Source organism: Tenrec ecaudatus, chromosome 2 (genome assembly GCF_050624435.1).
Source record: "Tenrec ecaudatus isolate mTenEca1 chromosome 2, mTenEca1.hap1, whole genome shotgun sequence".
Lineage (NCBI taxonomy): Eukaryota > Metazoa > Chordata > Mammalia > Afrosoricida > Tenrecidae > Tenrec > Tenrec ecaudatus.
Genome location: NC_134531.1, coordinates 132,305,454 through 132,314,373, shown reverse-complemented (window position 1 = coordinate 132,314,373; position 8,920 = coordinate 132,305,454).

Genomic DNA, 8,920 nt, shown 5'->3' with positions numbered 1-8,920 from the left:
CATTTGAGCAGGTTTTGGAAGCAACAATATTATAATATAATATTATAATATCCTGGTGTTCTGAGGTCACTGTTGAATTGACAGAAGTAGTGCTTATTTGGGGCTGGACACACACACACACACACACACACACACACACGAGGACTTCGAAAAGTTTATGGCAAAATGGAATTAAGGGATAATGGAATTTTTCCACGAACTTTTTGAAGCTCCCCCCTATATACACATTTATGTATATATGTATGGGTATACACACACATATAAATATGAGTCATGGTGGCATAATGGGTCATGTGTTGTGTGGCTAACCACAGGGTCATCAGTCCATGCCCACCAGCCACTCCATGAGAGAACAATGAGGCGACAGTCTCCAGAACCCACAGGACAGTCTGCCCTCGTTTATAGCATTGCTGAGTCAGGATGGACTTGATGGTAGTGGGTGTGGCTTTGGATAGAAATCCATATCATCCCAGGGTGGCATACACAGTTAATCACTCAGCCATTAGCCCAAAGGTTGGCAGTTTGCACCCATCCTCCAAGAGGTGTCTCAGAATCTGGGCTTGGCGATCTGCTTCGGAATGGTCGCTGCCTTGAAAACCCCAATGGAGCAGCACTACACCGCCCATGTCAGGACACCCACACACACCTATGGAGAGGGACGTAAACGGATTAAAATAAAAGTTGGCCCAAGAAGAATGGCAAGTGAGAAATGTACTTCCTTACAAAAATATATAAAACAAATAATTCACCATGACCAAGTGGGATTCATACCAGGGATGCAGAGATGGTTCAACATATGAAAGACCATTAGTATTATTCGCCACATTGACGTGAAAAACTGTAAGAAACACATGATAATATCGATAGATGCAGAAAAAGCATTCGACAACATCCAACAACAGTTCCTCTTTAAGACACTTGCAAAGATAGGAATGGAAGGAAAATCCCTCAAGACAATACAAGCTATATATGAAAAACCAACAGTCAACATGGTAGTCAATGGAGAAAAGACTAACACAATCCCACTGAAAAAGGGAACCAGACAAGGATGCCCCTTGTCCCCACTCTTATTTAATATCATGCTAGAGGTTTTAGCTAACAGCATAAGGCAAAGATAAGACATCAAAGGTATTCGTCCGGGGAAGGAAGGGGTGCAACTATCATTATTTGCAGATGATATGATTTTATAAATGGAAAATCCCAAAAGTTCCACAAGGGGAGTACTGGAAGCAATAGAGGAGTTTAGCAGAGTGGCAGGAACCAAGATCAACAAACAGAAGTCCATCGGATTGTTATTCACATCAGTAAGACCATAGAAGAGGAGATAAAAAAGGTGGTACCCTTCACAATAGCCAAATACAAATTGAAATATCTAGGGATATACCTGACTGAAAAAACAAAAGATCTATACAGGGAAAACTATAGAATACTATTACAAGAAACCAAGAGCAACCTCAACAAATGAAAAAATATCCCATTCTCATGGATTGAAGACTCAATATAGTCAAGATGTCAGTTCTGCCAAAGGCACTATATAAATTTAATGCAATCCCAATACAATTACCCTCATCTTTCTTCAAATAAATGATAAAACTGATCACCAACTTCATTTGGAGAGGGAAGAAGCCCAGAATTAGCAGAGAACTCCTCAAGAAGAAGGACACCGTGGGAGGGCTTGCTTTACCTGGCTTTAGCACATACTATGCAGCCACAGTTGTCAAAAACGCATGGTATTGGTACAATGACAGATACTCAGACCAATGGAAAATAACTTAAAACCCAGAAATAAAATCATCAGCATACAGAAAACTGATCATTGATAAGGGCCTCAAAATATCAAATGGGAAACAAATGCCCTCTTTAATAAGTGATGCTGGAAAAATGGATATTTACCTGCAGAAAAATGAAGCAAGACCCTATCTCACTCCATGCATAAGAATAAACACAAGATGGATCACAGACCTTGAAGTTAAACCCCAAACTATTAGGGCCATCAATGAGGGAATTGGGATCAACTTGAGAACTTTGGCACAAGGAATACACAGGCTATCAGAAATAGGGAAGGACATAAACACAGAGGAGGCACAAATTGACAAAAGGGATATGCTGAAGATAAAACACCTATGTACATCGAAAGATTCATCAAGAGAGTAATAAGAGAGTTCACGGACTTGGAAAACATATTTAGCAATGACAAATCAGACAAAGGCCTTATTACTAAAATCTGTAATACTCTGCTAGCTTCCAAAAAGAAAAAAAAAGCCCACTTTGAGAGGTTCGCAAAGACCCTGAACATTAGTTTCACAGGGGCAGAAATCTGAATGACTAACAAACATAAGAGAAAATGTTCCCGATCTTTAGCCATAAGAGAAATGCAAATTTAAACAACAATGAGGTACCACCTGACACCCTCAAAGGTAGCCCAATTCAAAAAATCAGAAAGCAACAAGTGTTGGAGGGGCTGTGGGGAGACAGGAACTGTCATCCACTGCTGGTGGACTTGTAAGTATGTACGACCACTATGGAAATCGATCTGGCAATATCTAAAATAGATGGAAATCGAGATACCATATGACCCAGCAATCTCCCTACTGGGCATATACCCAGAAGAGACAAGAAACAAACAAAGGTCAGACATCTGTGCTCCACTGTTCATTGCAGCACAGTTCACAATTGCAAGGTGTTGGAAGCAACCCAAATTTCCATCAACTGACGAGTGGGTTGAAAAGCTGTGGTATATACATACAATGGAGTACTACACATCACTAAAAAGCAGTGATGAACGTATGAAGCACATTGCTGCAGGGAAAGAACTGGAGGAAATCATGCTAAGCAAAGTAAGTCAATCACAAAGGACAAGTACAACATGATTCCGCTGAGGTAAGCTTTAAAAAAAAATGCCAAAGGGACACAGGGAAAAAGCTACTGTATACAAACATTCATGGGGTGAGGACCAGATAATAAGGCAGGGACCAGATCAAATATAGGGATACACGTGGTAGACAACTAAAAAGGAGGTGGGGAAAGGAAAAATAATAATAATAAAAAAGAAATGGGTAACGGGGGCACAGGGCACTAACTCACCCAAGGGGAGGGTATTGTTTATATCTCCACAGGGAAAGAGGGACCAGACTTCAACCCAGTGCTCCAAGATGTGAATGCAACATGCTGGCATGGAGTAGGGAACCAGTGGAGAGGTGTGTGGGGCTGGGGCCAATCCCAACTACTAAGTGGACACCTGCCCCTCCCCCCAAAAGAATTTATTTCAAAGGACGGCATTGAATCTGCAGCTCCGGGAGAGGGACATACCTGATCGGAGCACACGGGAGCAGATAAAGGGGGAGGAGGAGAGAGTGGAGCATATCCTGGCCCACCAGACCTTGAGGATGATGCTCCTGCTCAGAGGAGCCAGGTCACAGAGAGGACCACATGGCTGGCTCCACTATGAGACATGACACCCATAGCCCTACAGGTGACAACATCGGAGACAGTGTGGGAATTGCACCTAATCTGATCACGCCACACCAAGGCAAAACACTAAGGCAGTGCAACAGAACAAGGGAATGGAGTGGCGAGGTCCCCAGGGAATGCTGAAGGTGGACTTTGGGCCAGGGTGTGGTGCCCCAACAGACTGGACTGGAGAACACTCCTAAAGGCCAACAAACAATCCTTGAACTAGCTTCAAGCTTTTCTTTCTTATTGTGTTTTTTTTGGGGGGGGGTTGGTCATTGGTTTGTTGTTGTTTTGTTGTATATTGTTGCTTGGTTTTGCTCTGTCTTGTTTTTGTGCATGTTATTATCTCCACAGGTATGTCTAAATAAGATGGGCTGGATGAACAATCTGGAAGAGAAAACAACGGGACCAACAGTTCCGGGGGGACATGGGAGAGGGGGAAGTGGAGGGAAAGGTAGTGGTGTTAACAAACCCAGGGACAAAGGAACAACAAGTGACCCAAATCGGTGGTGAGGAGGGTGTGGGAGACCGGGTAGGGCATTATCAAGGGTAATGTAACCAAGAGGAATTTCTGAAACCCTGGTGGGGACTGAGCATGATAGTGGGACAGGAGGAAAGTCAAGAGAAATAGAGGAAAGAGCTGGGAGGCAAAGAGCATTTATAGAGGTCTAGATAAAGACAGGTACATATGCAAATGTGTTTATACTTGGGGAAGGGGAAATAGATCTATGTGCATATATTTATAGATTTAGTATTAAGGTAGCAGAAGGACATTGGGTCTCCACTCAAGTGCTCCCTCAATGCAAGAATACTTTCTTCTATTGGATTGGCATTCTATGATGCTCACCTTCCCAACACAACTGTTGAGACAAAGCAGGTGAATAAGTAAATGTGGCGAAGAAAGCTGCTGTGCCTGGCTATTGAAAAGATATAGCATCTGGGGTCTTAAAGGCTTCAAGGTAAACAATCAGCCATCTAGCTCAGCAGTAAAAAAGCCCACATGGAAGAAGCACACCAGCCTGTGTGATCAAAGGCATCAGGTATCAAGCATCATCAGAACAAAAATATCCTATCATAGTGAATGAGGCAGGGAAGTGCAGAGTGGAGACCCAAAGCCCATTTGTAGGCCACTGGACATCCCCTTATAGAAGGGTCTTGGGGAGGAGAGGAGCCAGTCAGTGTGCGATATAACAATGATGAAACATACAACTTTCCTCTAGTTCCTAAAAGCTTCCTCCTCCCCAACTATCATGATCCCAATTCTACTTGGCAAGTCTGACTAGACCAGAGGACGTACACTGGTGCAGATAGGAACTGGAAACACAGGGAATCCAGGGCAGATGATCCCTTCAGGACAAGTGGTGAGAGTGGCGATACTGGGAGGGTAGAGAGAGGGTGGGTTGGAAAGAGGGAACCAATTACAAGGATCTACATGTGACCTCCTCCCTGGGGGCCAGACAACAGAAGAGTGGGTGAAGGGAGATGTCGGACAGGGCAAGATATGTCAAAATAATAATTTATAAACTATCAAGAGTTGTATGAGCCCCTAATAAAACGATTAAATAAAAAGAAATGTAGATCGTGATAGCTGTGTCATTTAGAGTGCTGTTTTGACTGCACACCTGTGCGCTCACATGTGTCGGTGGGATATGACTGCACTCATTGGCTTTGCAGACATGAAATGCAAGCAAAGGAAGACTGCAGAGTTGAACTGAGAACACGTGGGGTTAGAAGTCAAAAGGCATCGGTGGGACAGACATATTTACCCCAAAGAAAGCAAACAAACATTGATTGCAGTTCTTCTTTCTCGTGAACTACTTGCAGGCACATAAAATGTTAGTACTGAAGGATTCCCTAAGTGCCTGATTCATTCCATTGTTAAAAGGCTAAGGAATTGGAACAACTGGCTTTTAATCTGACTCCTGCCACTGTGTGAAGTCATTTAACCTCTCTGGGTCTCAATATCCGCAGGTAAGTGGGTAAAGGGAGACACTGGACAGTGTAAAACACACACAAAAAGAGATAATTTATAAATTATTAAGGTTTCGTGAGGGAGGGAGGGGAAAAATCAGGAGCTGATACTAAGGACTCAAGTAGAAAGGAAATGTTTTGAGAATGATGATGGCAACACATGTCCAAATGAGCTTGACACAATGGATGGATGGGTTATGATAAGAGTGTATGAGCCCAAATAAAATGATTTTTTTAAATTAGTGAATAGAGCTTTCTGGAAACCTAAGGAAAAGAAGATATTTAATTTCTCTAGTCCCACCCTCCTATTCCCTCCTTGCACTGCCTAAACCCTCTGAAGGCATCAGGTAGAAACAGGACGTTCCGTGGCAGTCGCTGTGCAGGAGGATGTGGTAGAGCTGCCAGAAGGATGTCCCCACTCGATAGTTGAATCGTGGTCTTTGGCAGCAGTGTAAATGGAAAGTGTAAATGGAATGCGCCAGCCTTTTTACCAGAGCCGTTCGGTTTTTCGAGTGGGTAAGGCCTCAGTCCTTGGCTTCATATGAGAAAAAATGCACACAGAAGACCGTTTTGTGATTCAAGTGGGTTTCTATGAAGGACAGGAGACGTTTCAGGTTTTACAGTGTTGAAAGGGGTACATGCTGTTTCAGGGAAGCGTGCCAAGCTGCGCAGAAGTTGTGTGGAAGTTCACAAATGGGCACAGGCAACCACGTGGAAAAGAGCGCCCCCCAATTGCGGAATTCGGGGAAGGATGCCAGGGACCCAGGGGTGAAGGGAGAAGGGGCAAGAGGTCATGGAAGCCAGAGCACGGGACAAGAGGTCTCAGGTCAGAAAGAGCAAGGGGCAAGAGAGAGAGAGCTAGAACGTGTACTCTACCTTTATCCTGGCCCACCCCCTGGCTGGGGGAATGTGGTGTTGAAAGTATTGGTTGACCCCATTGGCTGGGTTAAGCCCACGTAGTGATGTCACAGCCTGGGCCTAATTTGGACTGCCCAGAAGTACCTCCCACCTGGCTGGGGGCTTTGAGTGGGGGCATGCTCCGTTTGGGATCTTCATAGGCATCTCATGGTTGCCTGATTTCTTTACAACTCCTACACGCTGGCCTTTGCAGGCTGCATGGGGTCAAACCCCTGGCCTTGAATCTAGGTACCTAGTAAGCCCTGAACTGTGATTCTGGGCAGAGACTCCATGAACATAAAAAGAACCATATCTCCTATTCCCTATGACCCTTACATATTTACTTCTTGTATGCGACATTGGAAAGAAGGCTTGCTAGGCTAAAGTGTCCCTTGGTCACACCATCGATAAGAATTGATGCAATAATAATCCAGCATAGCCCCGAAAGTTAATTTTGTTAGGGATTTTTTGTGGGGAAAAATGAGAATGCTTTTTAAAGCATTTGTGCCAATGTCTGGTACACAGCAGAAGGTAATGTGTTAGAGTTTGCAGATCCTGTGGGTGTTACAGTACACTGATGCACACAACTGATAACGGGATGGCTGGAAGGTTGTGGTCACCTGGCGGCACTACTAGAGAAAGTCCCGTCATGACAATCTACTGAAAAAAATTGCCATCAAGTACTCGTCTAGATTCTCCTTTTCCTTCTCACCATTTCTTGAATTTCTTCCAATGTAGTCCTAGTGTCATTATCTCGTTCACATGTCTTACAGTGCATCCTAGCAAGTTGCTCTGCTGGTAGAATCTCCCCCTCCAACCTTCCTCATCCACGCTGCACGATGCTCCCAAATCAATCTTGCTAAGAAGAGGTTTAAATCAATCCACTTCCTACTTGAAAAACAAGCAGTCCCTTCTATCACATACATCGCTGTAGCCACTAGCTCCCTGCTCCCTTGCATATGAACCGTGATGCTGTTTGGAATACACAGGAATTCACAGCAAGAGTCAGCTCTGGTTAGTCGGATTAATTTGAAGGGGAAGGGGAGAGGTGGGTGGGAATTTCTCTTCTTGTTTTTCCCTTTGAGGCCACATGACATCTGGCATCTCCATAGGATTTGGTCAGTGATGTGGCCACTCCTGGCTCAGAGAAAGATAGCCATATTTTCATAGCTGGAATAATGTATCTTCTTCAATCTGATGCCCAACCATCACTGCTGGCAAAAACCAGCAACCTGCATACCAGAGAAGTCTAATCCCTGCGGCTTCTGAAAGGGTGCTTCCTCCCTTATGATGTGTCTTAAAGAAGCCAACTAGTAATTTTCACCCATCATTGAGACTAGTTCTCCTCTAAGAAGAAGACTAGCCAAAGATTTTCTGAGGCAATTGCTAGGAGCAAAGGACCGTGCCTTGACTAGAAACAGCAGCGAGACCCCATCCTCCAGTACTGCTTTCTGACTGCCGGACGAGGAGTACAACGGACTCAAAAGCTTTGCTGCTGCAAGTGAAAACCCAATGCTGTTCTAATATTAGATTTTGTTATGATTATTAGTATTTTTCTTCTTAGTCTGGCATTCAAGACAAAAGATTAATGGTCGTGTTTCTTTCAGCTGGGCCCTACACAGGGGCTAATCTTGATCAGTGATCATCTCATGGCCATTCATGTTAATAAGCTCATGCTTTTCTTCTTGCTACTTCATTTGCCCAGAACGCCATGTTGTCATAGCTATGGCTGGAATAGTGTCCCCTCCAAAATGTGTGTGGGAAACCTCACTTCTGGATCACTGGAGGTAATCTGGTTTGGAATTTTTTATTTGTTATTCTAATGAGGCAATAGCTTCTGAATGACAAAAAAAATAAATTCAAATTAGACACAGAGACTCTATGGCCAGGAACCCAGGAACTGACAAATATTTGGGGCTATCAAAACAGAAGGAACGAAAACAGACTTTTCCCTGATTTGGATTTGTAGAACTGTGAAGAGTGAGTTTTTGATCTTTATGGTACTTATTCCAGAGAATCACTTGAAAGCCAAAGTCATAGAATGGAAGAGCTGGAAGCAAAATTGAAACTCAACTAATCCAATTTGTGATTTTGTAAATTAAGAGAAAACAAGGTCCTAGAGTCGTGAAGAAGCCATAACCCAGATCTGTTGCTGCTTTCCACTCCCGTGTCTTTTCTACCCCACCCTCCATTCTGCCACTTTGCTTCTGAATTTGCCTACTAAACTTCTACCGATTCTTCAGGATATAAGAGAAATGATAACCTCTTCCATGATGCCCAGCCAGCAATAACCCATTCCCCTCTGCTTGACTTTGTGCAGTTAGTTTGTAGCACCCCCAATGGTTGGAATATTATCTCCCTTCTTGAATTTTATACAGGGTTAGGATCATGCTGCCAGCAGATACAGCAAAATGCCTTCCTCATGCATGTTTGTCAAATAAAGGATTGAACACAAAGAAAAAAATATAACAATATGGAGTTTTTAAGTGTTAAAATGGTAATATAAGAAGTATATGCATGGAAACATAAGAAAGAATAAGCTATAGTACAATGCATTCTGATCTCTTTGAACAAAAAGATTTGAATTGATATTTTTAAA